Below are 15,307 nucleotides of genomic sequence, written 5' to 3' on the forward strand. Positions count from 1 at the left end.
GGCTGAGGGTGACCTTATAGAGGTTTATAAAATCATGCGGGACATGGATAGGATTAGATTACATTACAGTGTGGAAACAGGCCCTTCGACCCAAAAAGTCCATACCGACTCGCCAAAGCGTAACCCACCCATACATTTTCCCCTTACCTGACACTACGGGCAATTTAGCCTGGCCAATTCACCTGACCTGCATATCTTTGGACTGTGGGAGGCAACCGGAGCACCCGCAGGAAACCCACCCAGACACGGGGAGAACATGCAAACTCCACACAGACGGTTGCCTGAGGCAGAAATTGAACCCGGGTCTCTGGCACTGTGAGGCAGCAGTGCTAACCACTGTGCCACCATGCCGCCCACAATGGGTAAATAGACAAATTATTTTTCCTGGGGTCGGGGAGTCCAGAACTAGAGAGCATAGGTTTAGTGTGAGAGGAGAAAGATATAAAAGAGACCTATGGGGCAACATTTTCATGCAGAGGGTGGTACACGTATGGAATGAGCTGCCAGAGGAAGTGGGGGAGGCTGGTATAATTGCAACATTTAAAAGGCATTTGGGTGGGTATATGAATAGGAAGGGTTTGCAGGGATATAGGCCAGGCGTTGGTAGGTGGGACTAGATTGGGTTGGGATATCTTGTCAGCATGGACGGGTTAGACCAAAGAGTCTGTTTTTGTGCTGGACATCTTTATGACTCTATGATCTCTTGGCACTGATACCATTCTACTTTGGCAGGCTGGAGTCCCTAGTGCACCGAATGAACCATGCCAAAATCACTCCTCTTTTCAAGTCTCAAACTGCAGATTGGGTGCTGCCCACGTTCACTGTGACCTGTCAAAGAATACAGACAAGGTAAGAGAGGAAACTAGTAATATGGGAAATGAGGGGACGGGAGAGGCACAGACAGAAAAAAAACCAGGAACACACCAACAATCAAAGCTAGATGTTGCAGATTTAACAAAAGGCAAAACTAAAGCCTGTGCATCTGAAAGTGTGTAGCATTCATAACAATGTGTACATTGAAGTCGATAAATGTCATACAGTCTTTGCAGAAAAGGGGCTTCAAGATGACAAAGATTGGGTCCTAAATATTGGGGGGAGGGGGGTATGATATATTGAAGAAAAATATGAACCCAGATAAAAGTGGAGAAGTAGCACTGTTAATCATGGATAGTTATCGTGTCATGGTTAGAGATAACTTTGGTTCAGGGCTTCAGGCTATAGAATTAGTTTGGATGCAAATGAAAATAGGAGGATAAATAAATCATTGGCCTACAGACTCACTAACAGTAACCACAATTAGGGACACAGAATTCAGGAAGAAATATTTTGCAATGAAATGACATCGGGGTTGCCTTGAATCTTCAGACAAACTGAAAAAAATTAAGTTAGAAGTAATAAGCTAAATGGGGAGTTCATAGAATGTTTTCAAGATAGTTTTTTTGGGGGGGCAAGCAGCACATTCTGGAACTGACCAGACAGCAGGTTATATCAGACTTGGTATTGTGTAATATGACAGGGTTAATTACTAACCTCAGAGATGAGGCATCTCTCAGCAGCAGTGACTACAATATGATTGAATTTTTCATCCAGTTTTTAAAAAAAAGAAGATTGGGTCTAACTCTGGTGTGTTAAACTTGAATAAAAGCAACTCTGTGGGCATGAAAGCTGAGTAGCTGAAGTGAACTAATGCATGGAATAGATCGAGAGAGAGAGAGAGACAGTGGCACACAGTTATGGGATATTTCAGAACATTCAGAATGTATAAATTCCGACGAAAGGGAGGACCCACCATCAGTGTTTAACTAAGGAAGTTAGGAAAACTATATACTGTAACTGAACATAAAAGACTGGTGGTTCAGATGATTGGTGAGAAGATAAAAATGAAGACTAAAAGCTTAATCAGGCAGAAGAAATTAGAGCATGAGAAGAAGCTAGCTAGAAATTTAAAAAACAGATAACAAGAGATTCTACAAGTACTTAAAAAGGAAGAGAGACAGGAAAGGGAGTGTGTTCTCTAGAGAGTGAGAATGGGAATTCACAGGAGGTAATAAGAGACCAAAGGATGAAATTAATAAATATCTTGTTTCTGTCTTCACAATAGAGGATCCAAAAATCATTCCAAAAGAGCTATATGCAGGTGATGCAAGGGAGGGAGGAACTTAGTGAAATTGTAATCACGGAAGAAGTGGTACTATATTAACTGATAGAAGTGTGAGCTGATAGTTTCTGGTAGTACATATGGTTGTGTTAATTTTCTGAAATTCCCTTGATTTGGAAAATGTTCCCTCAAGCAGAAAAGTAGCAAATATAACCCCTCCATTTAAGAAAGGAAGGAGATAGAAAATGTTAAATACTCCGTCATGTAGCTTGTTGTCTGTTTTGTGGAAGGTGTAACAATCAATCATCAAACCAAATGGAGCATCACAATTACAAAAACTCAAGGTAAACAGAAGTGTCAGAATAGCTTCACCAAAGGAATATTACATTTAACTAACTTATTGGAGTGCTTTGAAGTAGGGTGGCACTGTGGCTTGGTGGTTAGCACTGCTGCCTCACAGCACCAGGGACCTGGGTTCAATTCCAGTCTGAGTGACTATTTGCGTAGAGTTTGAACATTCTCCTTGTATCTATGTGGGTTTCCTCCAAGTGCTCCCACAGTTCAAAGATGTTCAGGTTAGGTGGGTGGGCCATGCTAAATTATGGGTGGCACAGTGGTTCAATTCCCACCTCAGGCAATTGTCTGTATGGAATTTGCACATTCTCCCCGTGTCTGCGTGGGTTTCCTCCCACAATCCAAAAATGTGCAGGATGGTGAATTGGCCATGCTAAATTGCCCGTAGTGTTAGGTGAAGGGATAAATGTAGGGGAATGGGTCCGGGTGGATTGCTCTTCGGAGGTTAGATGTGGACTTGTAGGGCCGAAGGTCCTGTTTCCACACTGTAAGTAATCTAAATTGCCCCATAATGCCCAAGGATGTGCAAGCTAGGAGGATTAACCAGGTTCATAAAGCAGGGGTGAGGGTCTGGATGGGTGCTGTTTGGAGGGTCAGTGTGGATTTGATGGACTAGGTAGGGACCTGATGAGGAGCATGCACTGTGGGTAAAGGGGAACTCATAGATGCACTATACTTAGATTTCCAGAAGGCGCATTATGAAAGGCTAGTGCAGAAAATAAATCCTCATGGTGTTGGGGATTATTCGCATTGATGGAAGATTGGTTAGCTGGCAAAAAATAAAGAGTGTGCATAAGAAGTCTTATACAGTGTGTTGGCCCAACAAGACCACCCAAACCCATTCTCCTTTACACTATATTTACCACTGACTAATGCCCTTAACCAATACATCTCTGAACACTATGGGCAATTTAGCAAGGTCAATTCACCCAACCTGCATATATTTGGACTGTGGGAGGAAACCGGAGCACCCAGAGGAAACCCACGCAGACAGGAGGAGAACATGCAAACAGTCGCCCGAGGCTGGAATCTAACCTCAGTCTCTGGCAGCAGTGCTAACCACTGAGCTACTGTGTCACCTTGGTATGATTGACAGGACGTGACAAGGAGGCTAAAGTGAGGACTGCAGATGCTGGAGGTTAGAGTCGAGAGTGTGGTGTTGGAAAGGCACATCAGATCAGGCAGCATCTGAGGAGCAGGAGAATCGATGTTTTGGGCAAATGAAGTGACAAGGGGTTCGACAGCAGTTTGTGCTAGGACCTCAAACTTTTACAATTGACGTCATTGTCTGAGATGCAGGGAGTGTAGGCATGGAGCAACATTCACAGATGCCAGTAAAATAAATCGGAACTATATTGAAATGGAGACATAAGAAAATTTCAGATAGATATGGAGAGGTTGAGTGAGTAGGCAAAGATCTGGCAGATAATATGGCAAAACATGAAATTGTTTACCTTGTCAGGAAGAATAACGAAGCAGAATATTATTTAAATGGCGAATGACTACAGAAATCTGAATTACAGAGGGATCTAGATGTTCGTGATTCATAAAAGGTTAGTATGCTGATGCAGCACATAATCAAAAAGGTTTATGTGAGTTTTTTTTTAATTATGAGAGGGAATGAACATGAAGATAAAGATGCTATGCATCATTTATATTGAGCACTGGTAAGACCACATCTCAAATCCTGTGTGTCATTTTGTTCTCCTTATTTAAGGAAGGATGTGAATGTATTAGAGCAGTACATAGAATTCTACAGTGTGGAAAGCAGGCCATTCAGTCCATCGAGCCAACACCAAGCCTCCAAAGAGCATCCCACCCAGACCGACCACCCTTCCACTATCCCTGTAACCCTGCAATTCCCATGGCAAACCCACCTAGCCTGCACATCCCTGGATACAATGGGCTATTTGACATAGTCAATCCAACTAATCTGCACATCTTTGGACTGTGGGAGGAAACCCATGCAGACTTGGGGAGAATTTGTAAACTCCACGCCGGCAATCGCCCAAGATTGGAATCAAACCCGGGACGCTGGTATTGTAAGTGCTAACCACTGAGCCACCGTGCCCTGACTTGGAAAAGGGAGCCTTGATAACAGAGAAACAGCAGATACCGAAACGTTGTGCGTGTTCCGACAGTTATACATACACATCCGCAAATCCCCTTGTGTGGGAAACAGCATCTACACAAGTGATTTCAAAACAATTCATTATGCAATTATGAGAGTGACATGAGAGGAAATACTTAAATGTGACTCGTCTCTCGTTCTGTAATTGGGTTTGCAACAGTTGTTTAGTTGTTACAATCTCTTCCTCTGGTGTGGAAGCTTCTTTAGTTTCTCCAAATAGATTAGGATTCTGGACAGAGGAGAATCAATGCTGTTTCTCCATCATAACAGAGCAGGGAAACAGCGCAAAGTGCATTCTCTTTAATGTTTTATTGCTCTGAACAGTGACAATATTAAATGAGATTAGTCTCTGCACTGTGACCACCAATAAACACCATTTTCTATCATTGGTTGTTTTTAAATCCGTGTATCTTAGATTTTACAGTGTACTTTAACACTGTTTAAAGATCTGTTTATAAAGGTTACTTTGTGCAATGTTACATGAAAAACACTACTGGACAGCAGAAAACACCATGAAATAACTGGCATTTTCCTGCCTTCCTTAATAAGTTGCCCAAGAGTATTAGCTCTGATAAATGCAATCTTCAGAAAGAGAGTCTGGGCACTCACTGTCACCCAACAGCTGTTCAAATATCAAGCAAAAGTTGAGAGTTAATTGCTTACTCCATCAACCATTAAATCCATCTGTAATTCATGGGGCTTGGAATCTGTCAATACTTAAATCCAGCAGACGAATGGACTAACTAACCTCAGCAACCCAATGATACGCCCTTCCAGGTGGTGCTATTATAATCTGGTTCATTCAATTTTCAGTAATTGCACAAAGCCTTTTTTAAAAAAAAAAATGATGCTTTAAAGATGCTGAACATTTTCCTGTTAAGATTCTTGTGCCTGAATCAAAGTTATGGATACTGGCAAGTATCATTTGGATTATTATAATTTCATATAATATACAATAATAGTGTTTGGATAGGTCCAAAGTTGGAATCTAAGTCAAGCCATTGAAATTATTGAAAATTAACAGCAATTTTGGGACAATTACAGTTGATGTTCAGTAAGCTACGTAATATTTACAGCACAGAAACAGGCCATTTGGCATAACTGATCTACGCTGGGATTTATGTTCCATAAGTCTTCCTTTCTATCTTTCTCAGCCAAACTGCATAACCTCTGGTCATTTTCCCCTACATAACTTCATCTTAATACCATCTATGCTAATTCCTTCAACTTCTCCATTTTGAGAGCAGCAGCGGGAGCAGTGAGAGCGAGGACCAGGGGTTGCCAGGAAGGTAAATTAATCCTTTAATAACTTATCTCGTGAATAGACGGAGCACACACTGAGCAGGAGCAGACTTGAGACTGCTGAGTATGTGAGCTAATATATTTGGGTGGTTGCTATACCCGAAACATTACTTAGGTGGCTTCCCCCACCCATCATCCTCCACTAAGCAAAAAAAATGTTCTGTGTGCCGATTCGGGAAGATTACTAGTTTTTTCAATAGTCTCTTTGGGAATTTCGAACAGTGGGAATGGAGGTTAGGGCAGTTGCATGTTCTCCTGTTGGATTTGGGAGATAAAGATCACCATTAGTGTCCTCACTGACTGCATCTGCGGGAAGTGCACTCAACGCCAGCTCCTTGGAAACTATGTTAGGGAACTGGAGCTGGAGCTGGAGCTGGATGAACTTCGGATCATTCGGGAGGCGGAAGTGTAATAAAGAGAAGTTTCATGGAGATAGTCTTAACTCAGATACAGGAAAAAGGTAGATGGATTACAGTCAGGGGATGGAAAGGGAGCAGGCAGACAGTGCAGAGATCCCCTGTGGCCTTTCATCTCAATAATAAGTATACCGTTTTGGATATACCCTACCATAGTGGCCAGGTTTCTGGCACTGAGACACGCTCTATGGCTCAGAAGGGAAGGGGGGAGAATAGAACAGTGCTAGTGGTAGGAGAACCAATAGTTAGAGGAATGGACAGGAGATTCTGTAGTCACGAATGGGACTCCCGAGGCATGTTGCCTCCCAGGTACCAGGATCTGGGATGTCTCTGATCGAGCCTACAAAATTCTGAAGGTGGAAAGTGAGCAGCCAGAAGTTGTAGTACACATTGGCACCAATGACAGCCAGGAAAAGGGATGAGGATCTAAAAAGTGATTTCAGGGAGTTGGGCTGGAACCTAAAAAGCAGGATGAGCAGAGTAACAATCTCAGGATTACTACCGGTGCCTAGTGAGGCTACAGGGAGTAAGTGCAGTTAAACATGTGGCTACAGGGCTGGTGCAGGAAGGAGGGCTTCAGATATGTAGATCATTGGGGTACCTTCTGGGACCTGTACACGAAGGATGGGTTTAACTTAAACTGGAGCGGCACCAATGTCCTGGTGGGAGATTTGCTAGAGCACTTTGGGAGGGTTTAAACTAGTTTGGCAGGGGATGGGAATCAGAGCTACACATCAGGAGAGGGTAGTTGTTGAACAGGCTGAAATAGAATGCAGAGAATGTGTCAAAAAGGATACACATTTGATAGGGCAAAGGGATGGGTTAAAGTGTGTCTGTTTCAATGCAAGGAGTGTCAGGAAGAAGAGTGATGAACTTAGAGCACGGATCAGTATTTGGAACTACGATGTTGTGGCCATAACAGAGACATGAATTTCACAGAAGCAGGAATGGTTGCTGGATGTTCCAGGGTTTATATCTTTTAAAAAGGACAGTCAGGGTGTAAAAGAGGAGGGGGATTAGCATTATTAATTAGAGCGTGCATCACAGCTGCAGAAAAGGAGGTTGGATTTGGTGCTTGGCAACGAGCCAGGCCAGGTGTCCTATCTCTCATTTGGAGAGCATTTCAGTAACAGTCACCACAACTGCCTCACCTTTACCATAGCCATGGAGAGGGATAGGAACAGACAGTATGGGAAGGTATTTAACTGGGGGAGGGGAAATTTTACTATTATTAGACTGGAGTGCGGAGTATAAATTGGGAACATCTGTTCTACAGGCAATGAACAACAGAAATGTGGAAGTTGCTTAAAGAGCACTTGTAGCAAGTATTGGGTAACGTTGTCCCAATGAGACAAACAAGGAATGGTAAGGTGAAGGAACCTTGGATGACAAGAGAAGAGGAACTTCTCATCAAGAGGAAGAAGGAAGCTTACTTAAGGTTGAGGAAGCAAGGATCTGGCACAGCTTTAGAGAATTACAGGGTAGTTACGAAACTACTCAAATATGGACTAAGGAGAGCTAGGAGGGACACAAAAAAGCCTTGGTGGGAAGGATTTGGGAAAACCCAAAGGCGTTCTGTATGTAAGTGAGGAATGAGAGAATGATCAGCAAGAGGTTCGGGCCAATCAGGGATAGTGGAGAGAACTTGTGCCTGGTGTCTGACGAGGTAGGGGAGGCACTAAATGAGATTTTTGCTTCAGTATTCACTAGAGAGAGGGACCTTGTTGATAATGAGTACACCATAGACCAGGTTAATAGGCTTGAACAGATTGATATCAAGGAAGTGGATGTGCTGGAAATTCTGGGATGCGTCAAGATAGATAAGTCCCCAGGACTGGACCAGATATATCCAAGGTTACTGCAGGAATTGAAGAATGAGATTGCTGTGCCTCTGGCGATGATCTTTGCATCCTCACTCTCCACGGGAGTAGAACCTGCTGATTGGAAGGAGGTGAATGTTGTTCCTCTGTTCATGAAAGGGAATAGGGAAATCCCTGGGAATTACAGGTCAATCAGTCTTATATCTGTAGTAAGCAAGGTACTGGAAAGGATTCTGACAGATAGGATTTATGACTATTTGGATAAACATAATTTGATTTAAGGTAGTCAGCATGGCTTTATGATGGATAGGACATGCCTCACAAGAATTATTGAGTTCTTTGAGGATGTGACAAGACATGTTGACGAAGGTTGAGCAGTGGATATGGTGTATATGGATTTCAGTACGGCATTTGATAAGGTTCCCCACGGTAGGCTCATTCAGAAAGTTAGGAAGCATGGGATACAGGGGAATTTGTCTGGATACAGAATTGGCTGGCTGAAAGAAGACAGTAAGTGATTGTGGATGGAAAGTATTCCGCCTGGAGGTCGGTGATCAGTGAGCCTCTGCTGTTGGTAGTTTTTATAAATGACTTGGATGAAGAAGAGGAAGGGTGGGTTAGTAAGTTTGCCAGTGGCACAAAGGTTGTGGTGTTGTAGATAGTGTCAGGGTTGTTGAAGGTTACAAGAAAGCATTGACAAGATGCAGAGCTGGGGTGAGAAGTGGCAGGTGGAGTTCAACCTGGATAAATGCAAAGTGATTCATTTTGGACGGTTGAATTTGAATGCTGAATGCAGGGCTAAAGACAGGATTTGTGGCAGTATGGAGGAACAGCAGGATCTTGGGGTCAATGTACACAGATCCCTCAAAGTTGCCACCCAAGTTGATAGGATTGTTAAGAAAGCTTATGGTGGTTTGGCTTTCATTAAGAGGAGGATTGAGTTCAAGAGCCACAAGGTTTTGCTGCAGCTCTATGAAACCCTGGTTAGATCACTCTTGGAATATTGTGTCCAATTCTGGTCACCTCATTATAGGAAGGATGCAGAGGAGATTTATCAAGATGCTGCCTGAACTGGAGGAATGTCTTATGAAGAGAAGTTGAGTGAACTTGAGCTTTTCACACTGGAGAGAGAAAGGAATAGAGGTGACTTGATAGATATGTACAAGGTAATGAGAGGCATAGATAGAGTAGATAGCCAGAGACTTTTCCCCAGAGCAGACGTGGCTATCACAAGTGGTCATAATTTTAAGGTGATTGGAGGGAGGTAGAGGGGAGATGTCAGAGGTAGGTTTTTTTTAGCAGAGAGTGATGGGTGTGTGGAATGTACAGCCAGCGGTGATAGTAGAGTCAGAGACATTAGGGACATTTAAGTGACTGCTGGATAAGCACATGGACGGCAGTAAATTGAGGGTTGTGTAGATTAGGTTGATCTTAAACTAAGATAAATGTTCGGCACACCATTGTGGGCTGAAAGGCCTGTACTGTGCTGTATTGTTCTATGTTCTTTATTCTATATTCTACTCCACGTGATCGAATGCAGAATGTAATCAGGAAAACTAATGGAATGTTAACTGTTATTACAAGGGGATTGGAATATAAGGGAAGCCTTACCGGACTACATCTGGAGTCAAATTTTGGTCCCCTTATTTAAGGGAAGATATTTCCTCAAAGAAGTTCAGAGGAGGTTCACTGGGGTATCTCTGGGTTGGAAGGGTTGTCTTCTGAGCAAAGCCTACACAGGTTGGCACTGTACTCAGTGGAGTTAAGAAGAATGAGAAGTGATCTCATTGAAACACCATGGATCCTTCAGGGGTTTGACAGGGTGAAGGCCGAGAGGATGCTTCCCCCTCATGGCAGGGTCTAGGACCAGAGGACACCGTCTCAGAAAAAAAGGTGTGTCAATTTCGGACTGAGAAGAAAAGGAATTTCTTCCTTCAGATGCTTGTCAGTCTTCAGAACTCTTTGCCACAGAGACCTGTGAGGACAGAGTCCTTGTGTATATGAACGGCTGAGATAGACAGATTCTTGATGAGTCAGGAATCAAGGGCTATGCGGTAAAGGCGGAAAAGTGGACGTGAGCCATGTTGGATTAGGCATCAAGCTATTGAGTGGCGGGACTGGCTCTAGAGGCTGAATGCCTGATCCTATTTCTCACGGTCTTATGACCCTTCTATATTCTAACTACTCTTGAGTTAAACAGAGCAGCATTCTGTTAACACTTACACTGTAGAAGCACCATATTTGTGCAATTGACTGGATGAATGGAGCACTGATTCCCTGCACCATTTTATTATCTTTTTGCACTTTGTACTCATTTCCCATTCACGACTTATCATAGAGTCACAGAATCCTGCAGCATGGAGACAGGCCCTTTGGCCCAAACTAGTCCATGCCAACCCAAATATCCACCCACACTAACCCCATTTCCCTGCTGATGGCCCATATCCTTCTAAATCTTTCCTATCCATGTATTTGTCCAAATGTCTTTTAAATGTTGTTAATGCACCCACCTCAACTACTTCCGCTGACACCTAATTCCGTATGCGTACCACCCTCTGTGTAAAAATGTTGCTCCTCTAACCTTAAACTGATGCCCTATTATCCTTGATTCCTCAGAACTGCGAAAAAGACTGAGTGCAATCACCCTATCCATACCGTTCATGATCTTATTCACTTCTGTAAGTTCCCACCACAGCCTCCCACACTCTAAAGAAAAATGTCTTAGCTTATCCAACCTCTCCCTATTACTCAGAGCCTTGAGTCCTGGCAACATCCTTGTAAATTTCTTGTGCACTCTTTCTAGCTAAATAACATCCTTCCTATAACAAGGTGACCAAAACGGAACACAATACTGCAAGCATGGCCTCACCAATATCATGTATAACTGCAACATAACTTCCCAATTTCTATACTCAGTGCCCTGACTGATGGAGGTCAGTGTGCCAAAAGCCTTCGTCACTGCCCTGTCTACCTAGGACTTCACTTTCAGAGAACCATGCACCTGAACTCCAAGGTCCCTCTGTTCCAACACACTCCTTAAGGTTCTAACATTCACCATGAAACTCCTACCTTGATTTGACTTTCCAAAATGCAAGACCTCACACTTATCTATATTAAACTCCACCTGCCATTTCTCGGCCCAGTTCCCCAGCTGATCAAGATCCTGCTGCAATTTCTGATAACCTTTCTCACTGTCCACAATACCACCTATTTTAGTGTCATCTGCAAAATTATTAATCATGCCTTGTACATTCCCATCCAAATCATTGATCCAGATAACAAACAGTAATGTTTTCGAGGAGAAAATGAGGTCTGCAGATGCTGGAGATCAGAGCTGAAAATGTGTTGCTGGAAAAGCGCAGCAGGTCAGGCAGCATCCAAGGAACAGGAAATTCGACGTTTCGGGCATAAGCTCTTCTTCAGGGCTCATTCCTGAAGAAGGGCTTATGCCCAAAACGTAGAATTTTCTGTTCCTTGGATGCTGCCTGACCTGCTGCGTTTTTCCAGCAACACATTTTCAACAAACAGTAATGTACCCAGCACTGACCCCAAGGCATTCCACTAGTCACAGGTCCCCAGTCTGACAAGCATCCTTCCACTATTACCCTCTGGTTCCTACCATCAAAGAACCTCTTTGGATTCACCATAATCTTCTCAGCCAAGGCTATCTTGTGCCCCCTTTTTGCCCTCCTGATTTCCTTCTTCAGTAAACTCCTGTATCCCCTACATATCTCCAGGGATTCCCTTGATCCCAGTTGCCTGTACCTGAGCCATAACTCCCTTTTTTTTTGGTCACAGCCCAAATATTTCTTGTCATCCAGGTCTCCCTTTTTCTGCTAACCTTGCCTTTCACCCCCAAAAGAACCTTTTGACCTTGAACTCTAGCTATCTCATCTTTAAAGGCCTCCCACTTGCCAGAGGTCCCTTTACCTGGAAACAAACTCCTCCAATCAACCCCTGAAAACTCCTGCCTAATTCCATCAAAATTCACCTTACCCCAGTTTAGCACTTGAAGCTGTGGACCAGTTTTGTCCCTCACCATAACTATGTTAAAATTAATAGAACTATGATCACTGGTCCAAAGTGCTCCCCCACTGCCACCTCAGTCACCTATCCTGCCCTATTTGCCAAGAGTAGGTCGAGTTTTGCCCCTCCCCAAGTAGGACCCTCTAGATACTGCTTGAGGAAACTTTCCTGAATGCACTTCACAAATTTCACCCCATCCAAGCCCTTAATGCTATGGCAGTCACAGTCTGTGTCAGGAAAATTAAAATCCCCTATCATGACAACCCTATTAGAGTCATAGTACATAGTACAGCATGGAAACAGACCCTTCGGTCCAACTCGTCCATGCTGACCAGATATCCCAACCCAATCTAGTCCCACCTGCCAGCACCTGGCCCATATCCCTCCAAACCTTCCTATTCAAATACCCATCCAAATGCCTTTTAAATGTAACAATTGTATCAGCCTCCATCACTTCCTCTGGTAGCTCATCCCATACACGTACCACTCACAGTGTGAAAAAGTTGCCCCTTAGGTCTCTCTTATATCTTTCCCCTCTCACCCTAAACCTATGCCCTCTAGTTCTGCACTCTCCAACCCCAAGGAAAAGACTGTGTCTATTTATCCTATCCATGCCCCTCATAATTTTATCAACCTCTATAAGGTCACCCCTCAGCATCCGACGCTCCAGGGAAAACAGCCCCATCAGCCTGTTCAGCCTCTCCCTATAGCTCAAATCCTCCAACCCTGGCAATATCCTTGTAAATTTTTTCTGAACACTTTCAAGTTTCACAACATCTTTTCGATAGGAAGGAGACCAGAATTGCATGCAATATTCCAACAGTGGCCTAACCAATGTCCTGTGCAGCCGCAACATGACCTCCCAACTCCTGTACTCAATACTCTGACCAATAAAGGAAAGCATACCAAACGCCTTCTTCACTATCCCATCTACGTGCGACTCCACTTTCAAGGAGCTATGAACCTGCACTCCAAGGTCTCTTTGTTCAGCAACACTCCCTAGGACTTTGCCATTAAGTGTATTAGTGCTGCTAAGATTTGATTTCCCAAAATGCAGCATTCGCATTTATCTGAATTAAATTCCATCTGCCACTTCTCAACCTATCTCCTCCAAGTTTCACCAATCTCCCTGCATATGTGTTCCTCTAATTCCCATCGACTATTTGGGGGCCTACAGTACAACCCTATTAAAAGAGCATTGACTAACCTTGCAAGGAACCCCTCCAACCTCATGTGTGTGCATTTAAATATATTGATTAATATAGAATTTAGAATTTAATGTCATACGTAGTTTGTACAAGAAAAAATACTACAAAAAGTGTTCTAAGTTGCCCCACCATGGCGCCGACATTATGACAGAAGTCTTGATAAAATCATAAGTTACAAAATGTAACCATAAGACAAAGCTCGCTAAGGTCCATTTGAAAGCTCCTGGTCTCCAAGAAATCCGATCAGGAGACGATGGACACAGCCAGACTGAGAACCACATCCACAATGACAGTGACACAACGAGATGAAAGCTAAAACACTGGGACGCCAATCCATCGGGCCGAGAGCTTCTTAAGAAAAACCTCATCCAAGAACTGGGCTGTCGGAACACTGATCATGGATTAGTGGTGCTGGAAGAGCACAGCAGTTCAGGCAGCATCCAACAAGCAGCGAAATCGACGTTTCAGGCAAAAGCCCTTCATCAGAAATAAAGGCAGTGAGCTGGAAGCATGGAGAGATAAGCTAGAGGAGGGTGGGGGTAGGGAGAGAGTAGCATAGAGTACAATAGGTGAGTGGGGGAGGAGATGAAGGTGATAGGTCAGGGAGGAGAGGGTGGAGTGGATAGGTGGAAAAGGAGCTAGGCAGGTCGGACAAGTCTGGACAAGTCATAGGGACAGTGCTGAGCTGGAAGTTTGAAACTAGGATGAGGTGGGGGAAGGGGAAATGAGGAAGCTGTTGAAGTCCACATTGATGCCCTGGGGTTAAAGTGTTCCAAGGCGGAAGATGAGGCGTTCTTCCTCCAGGCGTCTGGTGGTGAGGGAGCGGCAGTGAAGGAGGCCCAGAACCTCCATGTCCTCGGCAGAGTGGGAGGGGGAGCTGAATTGTTGGGCCACGGGGTGGTGTAGTTGATTGGTGCAGGTGTCCCGGAGATGTTCCCCAAAGCGCTCTGCTAGGAGGTGCCCAGTCTCCCCAATGTAGAGGAGACCGCATCGGGAGCAACGGATACAATAAATGATATTAGTGGATGTGCAGGTAAAACTTTGATGAATGTGGAAGGCTCCTTTAGGGCCTTGGATAGAGGTGAGGGAGGAGGTGTGGGCGCAGGTTTTACAGTTCCTGCGGGGGCAGGGGAAAGTACCAGGATGGGAGGGTGGGTCGTGGGGGGCATGCACCTGACCAGGTAGTCACGGAGGGAACGGTCTTTGCAGAAGGCGGAAAGGGGTGGAGAGGGAAATATATCCCTTGTGGTGGGGTCTTTTTGGAGGTGGCGGAAATGTCAGCGGATGATTTGGTTTATGTGAAGGTTTGTAGGGTGGAAGGTGAGCACCAGGGGCATTCTGTCCTTGTTACGGTTGGAGGGGTGGGGTCTGAAGACGGAGGTGCGGGATGTGGACGAGATGTGTTGGAGGGCATCTTTAATCACGAGGGAAGGGAAATTGCGGTCTCTAAAGGAGGCCATCTGGTGTGTTCTATGGTGGAACTGGTCCTCCTGGGAGCAGATACGGCAGAGGCGGAGGAATTCGGAATATGGGATGGCATTTTTGCAGGAGGTAGGGTGGAAAGAGGTGTAATCCAGGTAGCTGTGGGAGTCAGTGGCTTTGTGAAAAATGTCAGTGTCAAGTCAGTCGTCATTAATGGAGATGGAGAGGTCCAGGAAGGGGAGGGAGGTGTCAGAGATGGTCCAAGTAAATTTAAGGTGAAGGTGGAATATGTTGGTGAAGTTGATGAATTGCTCAACCTCCTCGCGGGAGCACGAGGTGGCACCAATGCAGTCATCAATGTAGTGGAGGAAGAGGTGGGGAGTGGTGCCGGTGTAATTACGGAAGATCAACTGTTCTACGTAGCCAACAAAGAGACAGGCATAGCTGGGACCCATACGTGTGCCCATGGCTACCCCTTTGGTCTGGATGAAGTGGGAGGATTCAAAGGAAAAATTGTTAAGGGTGAGGAC

The sequence above is a fragment of the Hemiscyllium ocellatum genome, chromosome 20 (assembly GCF_020745735.1).
Source record: "Hemiscyllium ocellatum isolate sHemOce1 chromosome 20, sHemOce1.pat.X.cur, whole genome shotgun sequence".
Taxonomy (NCBI): Eukaryota; Metazoa; Chordata; class Chondrichthyes; order Orectolobiformes; family Hemiscylliidae; genus Hemiscyllium; species Hemiscyllium ocellatum.